This window comes from Triticum dicoccoides, chromosome 5A, assembly GCF_002162155.2.
Source record: "Triticum dicoccoides isolate Atlit2015 ecotype Zavitan chromosome 5A, WEW_v2.0, whole genome shotgun sequence".
NCBI classification, from domain to species: domain Eukaryota; kingdom Viridiplantae; phylum Streptophyta; class Magnoliopsida; order Poales; family Poaceae; genus Triticum; species Triticum dicoccoides.
In genome coordinates, this window is record NC_041388.1 from 545004293 (window position 1) to 545020224 (window position 15932).

Genomic DNA, 15932 nt, shown 5'->3' on the forward strand with positions numbered 1-15932 from the left:
TCTCGATCTGGATACATATTGGAAGTGTGAGCAATTAGCTAGAGTAGCTTCGTGCAGAGCATTGTAGACATAGAAATTTGCAAAATACACACGAATCTGAATGTTGCAGATACGTAGACTAAACTTCTCTCACAATCAAAACATGATTACTCTTTGGGTATTAATCACATAGCGATGTGAACTAGATTATTAACTCTACTAAACCCTTTGGGTATTAGTCACATGGAGATGTGAACTAATCACATAAAGATGTGAACTAGATTATTGACTCTAGTGCAAGTGGGAGACTGAAGGAAATATGCCCTAGAGGCAATAATAATGTTATTATTTATTTCCTTATTTCATGATAAATGTTTATTATTCATACTAGAATTGTATTAACTGGAAACAAAATACATGTGTGAATACATAGACAAACAGAGTGTCACTAGTATGCCTCTACTTGACTAGCTCGTTGATCAAAGATGGTTATGTTTCCTAACCATAGACATGAGTTGTCATTTGATAAACGGGATCACATCATTAGGAGAATGATGTGATTGACTTCACCCATTCCGTTAGCTTAGCACTTGATCGTTTTAGTTTACTGTTATTGCTTTCTTCATGACTTATACATGTTCCTATGACTATGAGATCATGCAACTCTCGATTACCGGAGGAACACTTTGTGTGCTACCAAACGTCACAACGTAACTGAGTGATTATAAAGGTGCTCTACAGGTGTCTCCGATGGTACTTGTTGAGTTGGCATAAATTGAGATTAGGATTTGTCACTTCGATTGTCGGAGAGGTATCTCTGGGCCCTCTCGGTAATGCACATCACTATAAGCCTTGCAAGCAATGCAACTAATGAGTTAGTTGCGGGATGATGCATTATAGAACGAGTAAAGGGACTTGTCGGTAACGAGATTGAGCTAGGTATTGATATACAAACGATCGAATCTCGGGCAAGTAACATACCGATGACAAAGGGAACAACGTATGTTGTTATGCGGTTCGACCGATAAAGATCTTCGTAGAATATGTAGGAGACAATATGAGCATCCATGTTTCGCTATTGGTTATTAACCGGAGACGTGTCTCAGTCATGTCTACATAGTTCTCAAAACTCGTAGGGTCCGCACGCTTAATGTTCGGTGATGATCGATAATATGAGTTTATGTGTTTTGATGTACCGAAGGTAGTTCAGAGTCCCGGATGAGATCGGGGACATGACGAGGAGTCTCAAAATGGCCGAGACGTAAATATCGATATATTGGGCGACTATATTTGGACATCGGAAAGGTTCCGAGTGATTCGGGTATTTTTCAGAGTACCGGAGAGTTACGGGAATTCACCAGGGAGTATATGGTCCTTATTGGGCTATAGGGGAAAGAGAGAGGGGAGGCTGCGCGCCCCCAAGGCTTAGTCCAAATTGTACTAAGGGAAGGGGCTGCGCCCCCTCCTTCCTTCTCTTCTCTTTCTCCTTTCCTTCTCTCCTACTCCTACTACATGGAAGGGGGGAATCCTACTCCCGGTGAGAGTAGGACTCCCCAGGGCGCGCCATAGTAGAGGGCCGACCCTCCCCCTCCTCCACTCCTTTATATACGGGGGAGGGGGCACCCTAGGACACACAAGTTGATTGTTCCAAGCCGTGTGCGGTGCCCCCCTTCACCATAATCCACCTCGATCATATCGTAGCGGTGCTTAGGTGAAGCCCTGCGCCGGTAGCAACATCATCACCGTCATCACGCTATCATGCTGACGGAACTCTCCCATGAAGTTCCGCTGGATCGGAGTTCGTGGAACATCATCGAGCCGAACGTGTGCTGAACTCGGAGGTGCCGTGCGTTCGGTACTTGGGATCGGTCGGATCGTGAAGACGTTCGACTACATCAACCGCGTTCTCATAACGCTTCCGTGAAGGAAATATGCCCTAGAGGCAATAATAAAGTTATTATTTATTTCCTTATTTCATGATAAATGTTTATTATTCATGCTAGAATTGTATTATCCGGAAATATAATACTTGTGTGAATACATAGACAAACTAAACGTCACTAGTATGCCTCTACTTGACTAGCTCGTTAATCAAAGATGTTTATGTTTCCTAACCACAGACATGTGTTGTCATTTGATTAACGGGATCACATTATTAGGAGAATGATGTGATTGACATGACCCATTCCATTAGCTTAGCACCCGATCATTTAGTATGTTGCTATTGCTTTCTTCATGACTTATACATGTTCCTATGACTATGAGGTTATGCAACTCCCGTTTGCCGGAGGAACACTTTGTGTGCTACCAAACGTCACAATGTAACTGGGTGATTATAAAGGAGCTCTACAAGTGTCTCCAAAGGTAAATGTTGGGTTGGCGTATTCCGAGATTACGATTTGTCACTCCGATTGTCGGAGAGGTATCTCTGGGCCCTCTCGGTAATGCACATCACATAAGCCTTGCAAGCATTGTAACTAATGAGTTAGTTGCGAGATGATGTATTACGAAACGAGTAAAGAGACTTGCCGGTAACGAGATTGAACTAGGTATTGAGATACCGACGATCGAATCTCAGGCAAGTAACATACCGATGACAAAGGGAACAACGTATGTTGTTATGCGGTCTGACCGATAAAGATCTTTGTAGAATATGTGGGAGCCAATATGAGCATCTAGGTTCCGCTATTGGTTATTTACCGGAGACGTGTCTCGGTCATGTCTACATTGTTCTCGAACCCGTAGGGTCCGCACGCTTAAGGTTTTGATGACAGTTATATTATGAGTTTATGAGTTTTGATGTACCGAAGTTAGTTCGGAGTCCCGGATCTGATCACGAACATGACGAGGAGTCTCGAAATGGTCGAGACATAAAGATTGATATATTGGAAGCCTATGTTTGGACATCGGAAGTGTTCCGGGTGAAATCGGCATTTTATCGGAGTACCGGGAGGTTACCGGAACCCCCCGGTAACCTAATGGGCCTTAATGGGCCTAGTGGAGGAAGAGGAGAGGTGGCCTAGGGGCTGCCACGCGCCCCTCCCCCCAAGTCCGAATTGGACAAGGAGGGGAGTGGCGCCCCCCTTTCCTTTCTTCCCTCTCCTCTTTCCCCCCAAATCCTAATCCAACTAGGGAAAAGGGAGGGGAGTCCTACTCCCGGTAGGAGTAGGACTCCTCCTGCGCGCCTCCTCCTAGGGCCGGCCGCACCCCCCCTTGGCTCCTTTATATACGGGGGCAGGGGGCACCCCATAGACACACAAGTTGATCTCTAATATCGTTCTCTTAGCCGTGTGCAGTGCCCCCTTCCACCATAGTCCTTGATAATATTGTAGTGGTGCTTAGGCGAAGCCCTGTGACAGTTGAACATCAAGATCGTCACCACGCCGTCGTGCTGACGGAACTCTTCCCCGACACTTTGCTGGATCGGAGTCCGGGGATCGTCATCGAGCTGAACGTGTGCTAGAACTCGGAGGTGCCGTAGTTTCGGTGCTTGATCGGTCGGGCCGTGAAGACGTACGACTACATCAACCGCATTGTCATAACGCTTCCGCTGTCGGTCTACAAGGGTATGTAGATCACACTCTCCCCTCTCGTTGCTATGCATCACCATGATCTTGTGTGTGCGTAGGAAAATTTTGAAATTACTATGTTCCCCAACAGTGGCATCCGAGCCTAGGTTTTATGCGTTGATGTTATATGCACGAGTAGAACACAAGTGAGTTGTGGGCGATATAAGTCATACTGCTTACCAGCATGTCATACTTTGGTTCGGCGGTATTGTTGGACGAAGCGGCCCGGACTGACATTACGCGTACACTTACGTGAGACCGGTTCTCCCGACGTGCTTTGCACAAAGGTGGCTAGTGGGTGTCAGTTTCTCCAACTTTAGTTGAACCAGTGTGGCTACGCCCGGTCCTTGCGAAGGTTAAAACAGCACCAACTTGACAAACTATCATTGTGGTTTTGATGCGTAGGTAAGAACGGTTCTTGCTAAGCCCGTAGCAGCCACGTAAAACTTGCAACAGCAAAGTAGAGGACGTCTAACTTGTTTTTGCAGGGCATGTTGTGATGTGATATGGTCAAGACATGATGCTAAATTTTATTGTATGAGATGATCATGTTTTGTAACTGAGTTATCGGCAACTGGCAGGAGCCATATGGTTGTCGCTTGATTGTATGCAATGCAATTGCGCTGTAATGCTTTACTTTATCACTAAGCGGCAGCGATAATCGTGGAAGCATAAGATTGGCGAGACGACAACGATGCTACGATGATGATCAAGGTGTCGCGCCGGTGACAATGGTGATCATGACGGTGCTTCGAAGATGGAGATCACAAGCACAAGATGATGATGGCCATATCATATCACTTATAATGATTACATGTGATGTTTATCTTTTATACATCTTATCTTGCTTTGATTGATGGTAGCATTTTAAGATGATCTCTCACTAATTATCAAGAAGTGTTCTCCCTGAGTATGCACCGTTGCGAAAGTTCTTCGTGCTGAGACACCACGTGATGATCGGGTGTGATAGGCTCTACGTTCAAATACAACGGGTGCAAAATAGTTGCACACGCGGAATACTCAGGTTATACTTGACGAGCCAAGCATATACAGATATGGCCTCGGAACACGGAGACCGAAAGGTCGAGCGTGAATCATATAGTAGATATGATCAACATAGTGATGTTCACCAATGAAACTACTCCATCTCACGTGATGATCGGACATGGTTTAGTTGATTTGGATCACATGATCACTTAGAGGATTAGAGGGATGTCTATCTAAGTGGGAGTTCTTAAGTAATATGATTAAATTGAACTTAAATTTATCATGAACTTAGTCTTGATAGTATTTTGCAAATTATGTTGTAGATCAATAGCTCGTGCTGTTGCTTTCATATGTTTATTTTGATATGTTCCTAGAGAAAATTGTTTTGAAATATATTAGTAGCAATAATGCGGATTGGATCCGTGATCTGAGGTTTATCCTCATTGCTGCACAGAAGAATTATGTCCTTGATGCACCGCTGGGTGACAGACCTATTGCAGGAGAAGATGCAGACGTTATGAACGTTTGGCTAGCTCAATATGATGACTACTTGATAGTTTAGTGCACCATGCTTAACGGCTTAGAATCGGGACTTCAAAGATGTTTTGAACGTCATGGACCATATGAGATGTTCCAGGAGTTGAAGTTAATATTTCAAGCAAATACCCGAGTTGAGAGATATGAAGTCTCCAACAAGTTCTATAGCTAAAAGATGGAGGAGAATCGCTCAACTAGTGAGCATGTGCTCAGATTGTCTGGGTACTACAATCGCTTGAATCAAGTGGGAGTTAATCTTCCAGATAAAATAGTGATTGACAGAATTCTCTAGTCACCATCACCAAGTTAGTAGAACTTCGTGATGAACTATAATATGCAAGGGATAACGGAAACGATTCCCAAGCTCTTCGTGATGCTGAAATCAATGAAGGTAGAAATCAAGAAAAACATCAAGTGTTGATGATTGACGAGACCACTAGTTTCAAGAAAAGGGTAAAGGGAAGAAGGGGAACTTCAAGAAGAACGGCAAGCAAGTTGCTGCTCACGTGAAGAAGCCCAAGTCTGGACCTAAGTCTGAGACTAAGTGCTTCCACTGCAAAGGGACTGGTCACTAGAAGCAGAACTACCCCAAGTAATTGGCGGATAAGAAGGATGGCAAAGTGAACATAGGTATATTTGATATACATGTTATTGATGTGTACTTTACTAGTGTTTGTAGCAACCCCTCGGTATTTGATACTGGTTCAGTTGCTAAGAGTAGTAACTCGAAACGGGAGTTGCAGAATGAACAGAGACTAGTTAAGGGTGAAGTGACGGTGTGTGTTGGAAGTGGTTCCAAGATTGATATGATCATCATCGCACACTCCCTATACTTTCAGGATTAGTGTTGAACCTAAATAAGTGTTATTTGGTGTTTGCGTTGAGCATGAATATGATTTGATCATGTTTATTGCAATACGATTATTCATTTAAGTAAGAGAATAAATTGTTATTCTGTTTACATGAATAAAACCTTCTATGGTCATACACCCAATGAAAATGGTTCGTTGGATCTCGATCATAGTGATACACATATTCATAATATTGAAACCAAAAGATGCAAAGTTAATAATGATAGTGCAACTTATTTGTGGCACTGCCGTTTAGGTCATATTGGTGTAAAGCGCATGAAGAAACTCCATGCTGATGGGTTTTTGGAATCACTTGATTATGAATCACTTGATGCTTGCGAACCATGCCTCATGGGCAAGATGACAAAAATGCCGTTCTCCGAAACAATGGAGCGAGCAACTGACTTATTGGAAATAAAACATACTAATGTATGCGATCCGATGAGTGTTGAGGCTCGCGACAGGTATCGTTATTTTCTGATCTTCACAGATGATTTGAGCAGATAGGAGTATATCTACTTGATGAAACACAAGTCTGAAACATTTGAAAAGTTCAAAGAATTTTAGAGAGAAGTGGAGAATCATCGTAACAAAAATAAAAGTTTCTACAATATGATCGCAGAAGTAAAATATTTGAGTTATGAGTTTGGCCTTCAGTTAAAACAATGTGAAATAGTTTCACTACTCACGCCACCTGGAACACCACAGTGTAATGGTGTGTCCGAACATCATAACCGTAGTTTATTAGATATGGTACGATCTATGATGTCTCTTACCGACCTACCACTATCATTTTGGGGTTATGCATTAGAGACAGCTGCATTCACGTTAAATAGGGCACCATCTAAATCTGTTGAGACGACACCGTATGAACTGTGGTTTTGGCGAGAAACCTAAGCTGTCATTTCTTAAAGTTTGAGACTGTAATGCTTATGTGAAAAAGTTTCAAAATGATAAGCTGGAACCCAAATCGGAGAAGTAAATCTTCATAGGATACCCAAAAGAAAATGTTGGGTACACCTTCTATCATAGATCCGAAGGCAAGTTATTCATTACCGAGAATGGATCCTTTCTAGAGAAGGAGTTTCTCTCGAAAGAAGTGAGTGGGAGGAAAGTAGAACTTGATGAGGTAACTGTACCTGCTCCCTTATTGGAAAGTAGTTCATCACAGAAATCTGTTCCTGTGACTACTACACCGATTAGTGAGGAAGCTAATGATGATGATCATGTAACTTCAGATCAAGTTACTACCAAACCTCGTAGGTAAACCAGAGTGAGATCCGCACCAGAGTGGTACGGTAATCCTGTTCTGGAGGTCATGTTACTTGACCATGACGGGCCTACGAACTATGAGGAAGCGATGATGAGCCCAGATTCTGCGAAATGGTTTGAGGCCATGAAATCTGAGATATGATCCATGTATGAGAACAAAGTATGGACTTTGATGGATTTTCCCGTTGATCGGCAAGCCATAGAAAATAAATGGATCTTCAAGAGGAAGACGGACGCTGTAGTAGTGTTACTATCTACAAAGCTAGAATTGTCGCAAAAGGTTTTCGACAAGTTCAAGGTGTTGACTACGATGAGAGTTTCTCACTCGTATCTATGCTTAAGTCTATCCGAATCATGTTAGAAATTGCCACATTTTATGAAATCTGGCAAATGGATAAACAAAACTGCATTCCTTAATGGATTTATTAAAGAAGAGTTGTATACGATGCAACTAGAAGGTTTTGTCGAGCCTAAAGGTGTTAACTAAATATGCAAGCTCCAGCGATCCATCTATGGACTGGTGCAAGCATCTCGGAGTTGGAATATACGCTTTGATAAGTTGATCAAAGCATATAGTTTTATACAGACTTGCGGTGAAGCCTGTATTTACAAGAAAGTGAGTGGGAGCACTACATCATTCCTGATAAGTATATGTGAATGACATGTTGTTGATCGGAAATAATGTAGAATTATTCTACAAAGCATAAAGGAGTGTTTGAAAGGATTTTTTCAAAGAAAGACCTCGGTGAAGCTGCTTACATATTGAGCATCAAGATCTATAGAGATAGATCAAGATGCTTGATAAGTTTTTCAATAAGTACATACCTTGACAAGATTTTGAAGTAGTTCAAAATGGAACAGTCAAAGAAGAAGTTCTTCGCTATGTTACAAGGTGTGAAATTGAGTAAGACTCAAAACCCGACCACGGCAGAAGATAGAAAGAGAATGAAAGTCATTCCCTATGCCTCAGCCATAGGTTCTATAAAGTATGCCATGCTGTGTACCAGATCTATTGTATACCCTACACTGATGTTGGCAAGGGAGTACAATAGTGATCTAGTAGTAGATCACTGGACAGCGGTCAAAATTATCCTTAGCGGAATAAGGATATGTTTCTCGATTATGGAGGTGACAAAAGGTTCGTCGTAAAGGGTTACGTCGATGCAAACTTTGACATTGATCCAGATGATTCTAAGTCTCAATCTGGATGCATATTGAAAGTGGGAGCAATTAGCTAGAGTAGCTCCGTGCAGAGCATTGTTGACATAGAAATTTGCAAAATACATACGGATCTGAATATGGTAGACCCGTTGACTAAACTTCTCTCACAGGCAAAACATGATCACACCTTAGTACTCTTTGGGTGTTAATTACATAGCGATGTGAACTAGATTATTGACTCTAGTAAATCCTTTGAGTGTTGGTCACATAATGATGTGAACTATTGGTGTTAAATCACATGGCAATGTGAACTAGATTATTGACTCTAGTGCAAGTGGGAGACTGAAGGAAATATGCCCTAGAGGCAATAATAAAGTTATTATTTATTTCCTTATTTCATGATAAATGTTTATTATTCATGCTAGAATTGTATTATCCGGAAATATAATACTTGTGTGAATACATAGACAAACTAAACGTCACTAGTATGCCTCTACTTGACTAGCTCGTTAATCAAAGATGTTTATGTTTCCTAACCACAGACGTGTGTTGTCATTTGATTAACGGGATCACATTATTAGGAGAATGATGTGATTGACATGACCCATTCCATTAGCTTAGCACCCGATCATTTAGTATGTTGCTATTGCTTTCTTCATGACTTATACATGTTCCTATGACTATGAGGTTATGCAACTCCCGTTTGCCGGAGGAACACTTTGTGTGCTACCAAACGTCACAATGTAACTGGGTGATTATAAAGGAGCTCTACAAGTGTCTCCAAAGGTAAATGTTGGGTTGGCGTATTCCGAGATTACGATTTGTCACTCCGATTGTCGGAGAGGTATCTCTGGGCCCTCTCGGTAATGCACATCACATAAGCCTTGCAAGCATTGTAACTAATGAGTTAGTTGCGAGATGATGTATTACGAAACGAGTAAAGAGACTTGCCGGTAACGAGATTGAACTAGGTATTGAGATACCGACGATCGAATCTCGGGCAAGTAACATACCGATGACAAAGGAAACAACGTATGTTGTTATGCGGTCTGACCGATAAAGATCTTCGTAGAATATGTGGGAGCCAATATGAGCATCTAGGTTCCGCTATTGGTTATTGACCGGAGACGTGTCTCGGTCATGTCTACATTGTTCTCAAACCCGTAGGGTCCGCACGCTTTAGGTTTTGATGACAGTTATATTATGAGTTTATGAGTTTTGATGTACCGAAGTTAGTTTGGAGTCCCGGATATGATCACGGACATGACGAGGAGTCTCGAAATGGTCGAGACATAAAGATTGATATATTTGAAGCCTATGTTTGGACATCGGAAGTGTTCCGGATGAAATCGACATTTTACCGGAGTACCGGGAGGTTACCGGAACCCCCGGTAACCTAATGGGCCTTAATGGGCCTAGTGGAGGAAGAGGAGAGGTGGCCTAGGGGCTGCCGCAGGCCCTTCCCCCCCAAGTCCGAATTGGACAAGGAGGGGGGGCGGCGCCCCCCTTTCCTTTCTTCCATCTCCTCTTTCCCCCCAAGTCCTAATCCAAATAGGGAAATGGGAGGGGAGTCCTACTCCCGGTAGGAGTAGGACTCCTCCTGCGCGCCTCCTCCTAGGGCCGGCCGCACCCTCCCTTGGCTCCTTTATATACGGGGCATGGGGCACCCCATAGACACACAAGTTGCTCTCTAAGATCGTTCTCTTAGCCATGTGCGGTGCCCCCTTCCACCATAGTCATCGATAATATTGTAGTGGTGCTTAGGCGAAGCCCTGCGACAGTTGAACATCAAGATCGTCACCACGCCGTCGTGCTGACAGAACTCTTCCCCGACACTTTGCTGGATCGGAGTCCGGGGATCGTCATCGAGCTGAACGTGTGCTAGAACTCGGAGGTGCCGTAGTTTTGATGCTTGATCGGTCGGGTCGTGAAGACGTACGACTACATCAACCGCATTGTCATAACGCTTCCGCTGTCGGTCTACAAGGGTATGTAGATCACACTCTCCCCTCTCGTTGCTATGCATCACCATGATCTTGTGTGTGCATAGGAAAATTTTGAAATTACTACGTTCCCCAACATTCCGCTTACAGTCTACGAGGGTACGTGGACGATACTCTTCCCTCTTGTTGTTGTGCATCACCATGATCTTGCGTCTGCGTAGGATTTTTTTTGAAATTACTACGTTCCCCGACAAGCCTCCCCCCTCACCCCCAGCCAACAGCAACCCTCGCCCGCCTCCTTCATGCCGCCGCCACCGTCCATTTTTGCCGGCGACTCTGCCAGCTGCCGTCGCCTTCACATCCGCCCAGCAACGCCGCCCACTCCACCGTCGCCCGCCACCGCCGTCTTGCCGCTGGGGAGCAGACTGCTTCACACCGCCGCTCCCCCACCGCATAGCCGCCCACGACCAAGAAGCTGCCTCGCCGCCCCGGCCAGATCCGACCGGCACGCTCGTCGGACATCGGCCCACTCGTCGGACGCCGGCAAGGCAGCTAGTTGGTCCGTGCGCGCCGCGACTCCCCTCGCCAGCCGTCTCCTTCTTCGACGCCCGCAAGCAGTTCGACAGTTTGCCAAGGTACGAAATGGACTCCGCCGACGAGTTCTTTTTACACAATTTCCTTTGCGACTCCGACGATTCGTCATCCGACAACGACGAGTCTACATGCCTAGAGTCCCTGTATAAGTTCTGCAAGGCTGTTCCATGTTTGGCCCTGAGTACTTGAGAGAGCCGACAGCTGAAGATACAACCTGTTTGTTGGCAATGAATGCCAGAAGGGGCTTCCCAGGGATGCTTGGCAGCATAGACTGCATGCACTGGGAGTGGAAGAACTGTCCTTCTGCTTGGCAAGGGCAGTATAAGGGACATGTCAGGGCTTGCACTGTCATACTAGAGGCCGTGGCGTCTCAAGATCTCTGGATCTGGCACTCTTTCTTTGGCATGGCTGGATCACACAATGATATCAACGTGCTTCAACGCTCGCCGGTGTTTGCTAGGCTTGCCGAAGGCAACAACCCACCGGTGAACTTTACCGTCAACGGCCACAACTACGACAAAAGATACTACCTGGGTGACGGTATCTATCCTCAGTGGATCACTATTGTCAAGACAATACCCAACCCTGTCGGAGAGAAGAGGAAAAGATTTGCCCAAGAGCAAGAGAGTACTAGGAAGGATGTCGAGCGTACCTTTGGTGTTTTGCAATCTCGATGGGGCGTCGTTCGGTATCCTGCTAATACCTGTAGCACGCAGAAACTGTAGAAGGTGATGACTGCTTGTGTGATCATGCACAATATGATCGTAGAAGACGAGCGGTCGGAACGTCTGTACGATCAAGGGTTATAGTTTCAAGGCGAGAATGTTGTGCATGAGCATGGAGTAGCGGCAACAGTTGAACAATTCACCCAATTTCATCAAGACATGCGTGAATGGGAAACTCACGTGCAACTGCAAAATGATTTGGTTGAGCATATGTGGGCTCATGTTGGCAACCAATATATATATCTTCTTTTATTCGTTTGCAAAACTATGTGAAACATTTTTATTTGTATTCGGCTTGTAAAATCATACTATTTTATTCGGTGTAAACTATGTTATTTACAATATGTTTGAATGCAACCAATGTAAAATTGGGCGGCCAGCCAGTCAAGCCGGCATATATGGGTCGGCGCGTTGGGCGCGCTGTCGACACATATCAAAAACAAGGCGAACGCCAGGCGGGCGGCCGACCTAAACGGACAAAAAACAGACGGAATCGCCGTTTGATTTGGGTCACCCTATTGAAGTTGCTCTAAATTAATAAATAATAGTAACACGACTCATCAGTCACCACTCACCAACCTCACTTCCCTAGATAGCAGGCTGTGGTAGCCCAAATCAAGAGATCTGGATGTTCGAATACACATTGACAGGAACACTCAAACATGTCCATATCTTTTGCATTGTTATTTATAGTACTATGCACCATGGATGAAGGGAACAACCTGCGGAAGAAATCGGTAAGATACGACAGTGCATAGCAGCCGGAGCGTGACCAAATCCCTGACGCCACAGTACCCCGCTAAGCTGTAGTATAAATGAAGGTGGAAGGTGCAGGCCTCTCCACTTCACTCAACGATTTTATCCATTACAGTGGCCATGGCAAAGCTAGTTTCCAGTTCCAGGGAGGGAACCTGTGGCAATGGCTGCTGCTGCTGCTCCGGCGACGACGGCGGTGGTGCCGCGGATGAAGCTGGGCTCCCAGGGGCTGGAGGTGTCGGCGCTGGGGCTGGGCTGCATGGGCATGTCCGCCTACTACGGGCCGCCCAAGCCCGAGCCGGACATAGTCGCGCTCATCCACCACGCCGTCGCCGCCGGCGTCACCCTCCTCGACGCCTCCGACATCTACGGCCCGCACACCAACGAGCTCCTCCTCGGCAAGGCGCTGCAGGGCGGGGTGAGGGGCAAGGTGCAGCTGGCGACCAAGTTCGGCATCCTCGCCGGCGCCGACGGCGCGCGGGCGATCCGCGGCGACCCGGCGTACGTGCGCTCGGCGTGCGAGGGCAGCCTCCGGCGCCTCGGCGTCGAATGCATCGACCTCTACTACCAGCACCGCGTCGACGTCAGCGTGCCCATCGAGGTCACGGTGAGCGAGTCAACCTCAGTTCAACCCAATCCCGTTGACTAGTCAAACCAACGAGCGTTGACCACATGCACCAAACTGAGACCCGATAGTGGAAAAGTCAAATCTCATAAATAGTTTTCTATATAAACTTGGTCAAACTTTATATTTAGTATTATAGATATAAACAGTTTTCTATATAAACTTGGTCAAATTTTATATTTTTTAAAAAATCTATACGCACTACATTATAGAACGGAGGGAGTACAACACTATCCATGAAAGAAACTTACACGCTTGGCATCCACATATGGGTGAACTCAAGAAACTGGTTGAAGAGGGGAAGATAAACTACATTGGGTTGTCTGAAGCATCGGCGTCGACCATCCGAAGAGCGCACACGGTTCATCCCATGACCGCTGTCCAGCTAGAGTGGTCGTTGTGGTCGAGAGATGTCGAGGAAGATATAAACTTGCAGGTACGTACATTTTCATGCTCAATCATGTCATGTCATGGTCATTTTTGGTTCCGTAATCGTCTGAATTTTGTTCCTGCTCGTATATAATCTTAGGGAACTTGGCATTGGAATTGTGGCGTACAGTCCGTTGGGCAGAGGGTTCTTCTCTAGTGTGCCAAAGCTGGTCGACACACTGTCTGAACAAGACTTTCGCAAGGTTTGTTATAAGCATGTCTGCCTACTTCGCTCTCGTGTATTTGACAAATCCTTCTCTTTGTACAACAAATCTTGATTTTGACACTATTACTTCTGTTCTAAGTTTCTAACCCAACAATGCTCAACACATTTATTCAGGACTTGCCAAGATTTCAAGCTGAAAACCTTGAGAAGAACACCATGGTATTTGAGCGGGTTAGCACGATGGTGGCGAGGAAGGGGTGCACGGCGTCGCAACTCGCACTTGCTTGGGTTCACCACCAGGGGAACGATGTGTGCCCCATACCAGGAACCACAAAGGTCGACAACTTCAACCAGAATGTGGCGGCGCTGTCCGTGAAGCTCGCCCCAGAGGAGATGGCCGAGCTTGAGTCCTACGCATCGGCGGATGTTGCGGGCGATCGTACCATGATTTCCTGAACACTTGGAAGGACTCTGAGACCCCTCCCATGTCATCCTGGAAGGCCGAGTGACAAATTTTCGTGGGAACTGGAATAAAGAGTTCACTGTTTCTTAATAATTTCTTCTACCACTCGAAGGTGTGTGTGTGTGTGTGTGTGTGTGTGTGTGTGTGTGTGTGTGTGTGTGTGTGTGTGTGTGTGTGTGTTTGCTTGACTAATCATGTTGTATCCCGGGAAGCATTGTGATCCCATGTATGAATGGACTCTGGAAATAATGTACGGAGCACCATGTGTTGTGGTCGTGAGTAAGTTAAGCCCATTTGTTGTAAAAGGGCCTTGGGACAACCGGGAGGCAAGTCTTTTTAACTTTTCTTTACCAAATTAAACTTTGCATCAAAGTAGGTTGTCTAGATGTGCAACTAGGTGAGCAACCTATATGATGCAATAACAACAAGCATACAAGCAAGCAAGAGAAGTAACACTAAAGAGTTTGCACAAGTAAAGGTAAGAGATAACCAAGAGTGGATCCGGTGAAGACGAGGATGTGTTACCGAAGTTCCTTCCTTTTGAGGGGAAGTACGTCTCCGTTAGAGCGATGTGGAGGCACAATGCTCCCCAAGAAGCCACTAGGGCCACCGTATTCTCCTCACGCCCTCACACAATGCGAGATTTCGTGATTCCACTATTGGTGCCCTTGAAGGCGGCAACCGAACCTTTACAAACAAGGTTGGGGCAATCTCCACAACTTAATCGGAGGCTCCCAACACAACCACGAAGCTTCACCACAATGGACTATGGCTCCGTGGTGACCTCAACCGTCTAGGGTGCTCAAACACCCAAGAGTAACAAGATCCGCTAGGGATGAGTGGGGGAATCGAAAAACCCTTGGTGGAAGTGTAGACCGGGGCCTTCTCAACCACTCCCGAGCAAATCAACAAGTTTGATTGGCTAGAGAGATAGATCGGGCGAAAATGGAGCTTGGAGCATTTAATGGAGCTTGAGCATTAATGGAGCTTGGGGGGAAGAGGTAGGTCAAATGAGAAGAAGGGGACCCCTTTTATAGTGGGGGCAACAATCCAACCGTTGCCCCACCAACCAGCCCCGCACAGGGCGGTAGTACCGCTAACGGGGGCGGTACTACCACTGAGCCAGCGGTACTGCCGCTCAGAGAAGAGTAGCAGGGATCTGGACCCAGCGCGGTACTACCGCGGTGGTAAGGGCGGTACTACCGCTCCGAAATGGTACTACCGTCCCTACAACCGCAACTAGTGCCGCAAAACCCGACACGAGAAAAAGAGCCCTCGAGTCGAGGCGGTAGGAGCCAGACAGCCCAGCGGTAGTATAACAGCGGGGTCATAGGCGGTACTACCGCTGCGGAGCGGTACTGCCACTTGTGACCCTTCGGCGGTACTACCGCTGGTAGTGCGGTACTACCGCTGGACACAGAAGAGAGAGAGGATCTCTCCATTGAGGCTGAGGACGAGGCGGTGGTGCCAGGCAGGCCAGCGGTAGTACTGCTGTGGAGTCACGGGCGGTACTACCGCTACGGAGCGGTACTGCCGCTTGTGACTCCTCAACGGTACTACCGCTGGGTTGCGCGGTACTACCGCTGGAACCCAGACAGGACATAGAAGAGAGAGGAGATCTCTCCAATGAAGTGGAAGAGCTCGGAGGGTGAGAAGCTGACGTGTACGTGTCGATTCCACCCATGCAATACCCCAGCGGACCCCCTTTTGATAGTACGGGGCACTCTACGCAACTAGTCCACCAAAAGAGAAGCGAAAGAGCTACACCGTCTTGAATGACACTCCAAAGGGAAGAAAACGTCTCGTGCCAAGGATGAATCTGTGAACTACTCAAAGCACATGATTAGTCCGCAAACATGTTGTCATCAATCACCA

At 46.0% G+C, this 15932-nt stretch overlaps 1 pseudogene; it reads left to right on the forward strand.

The window, feature by feature from the left end:
* The first annotated feature begins 12537 nt into the window (after positions 1 to 12537).
* On the forward strand, positions 12538 to 14179 carry LOC119297798 (annotated as a pseudogene).
* The last annotated feature ends 1753 nt before the right edge of the window (positions 14180 to 15932 follow it).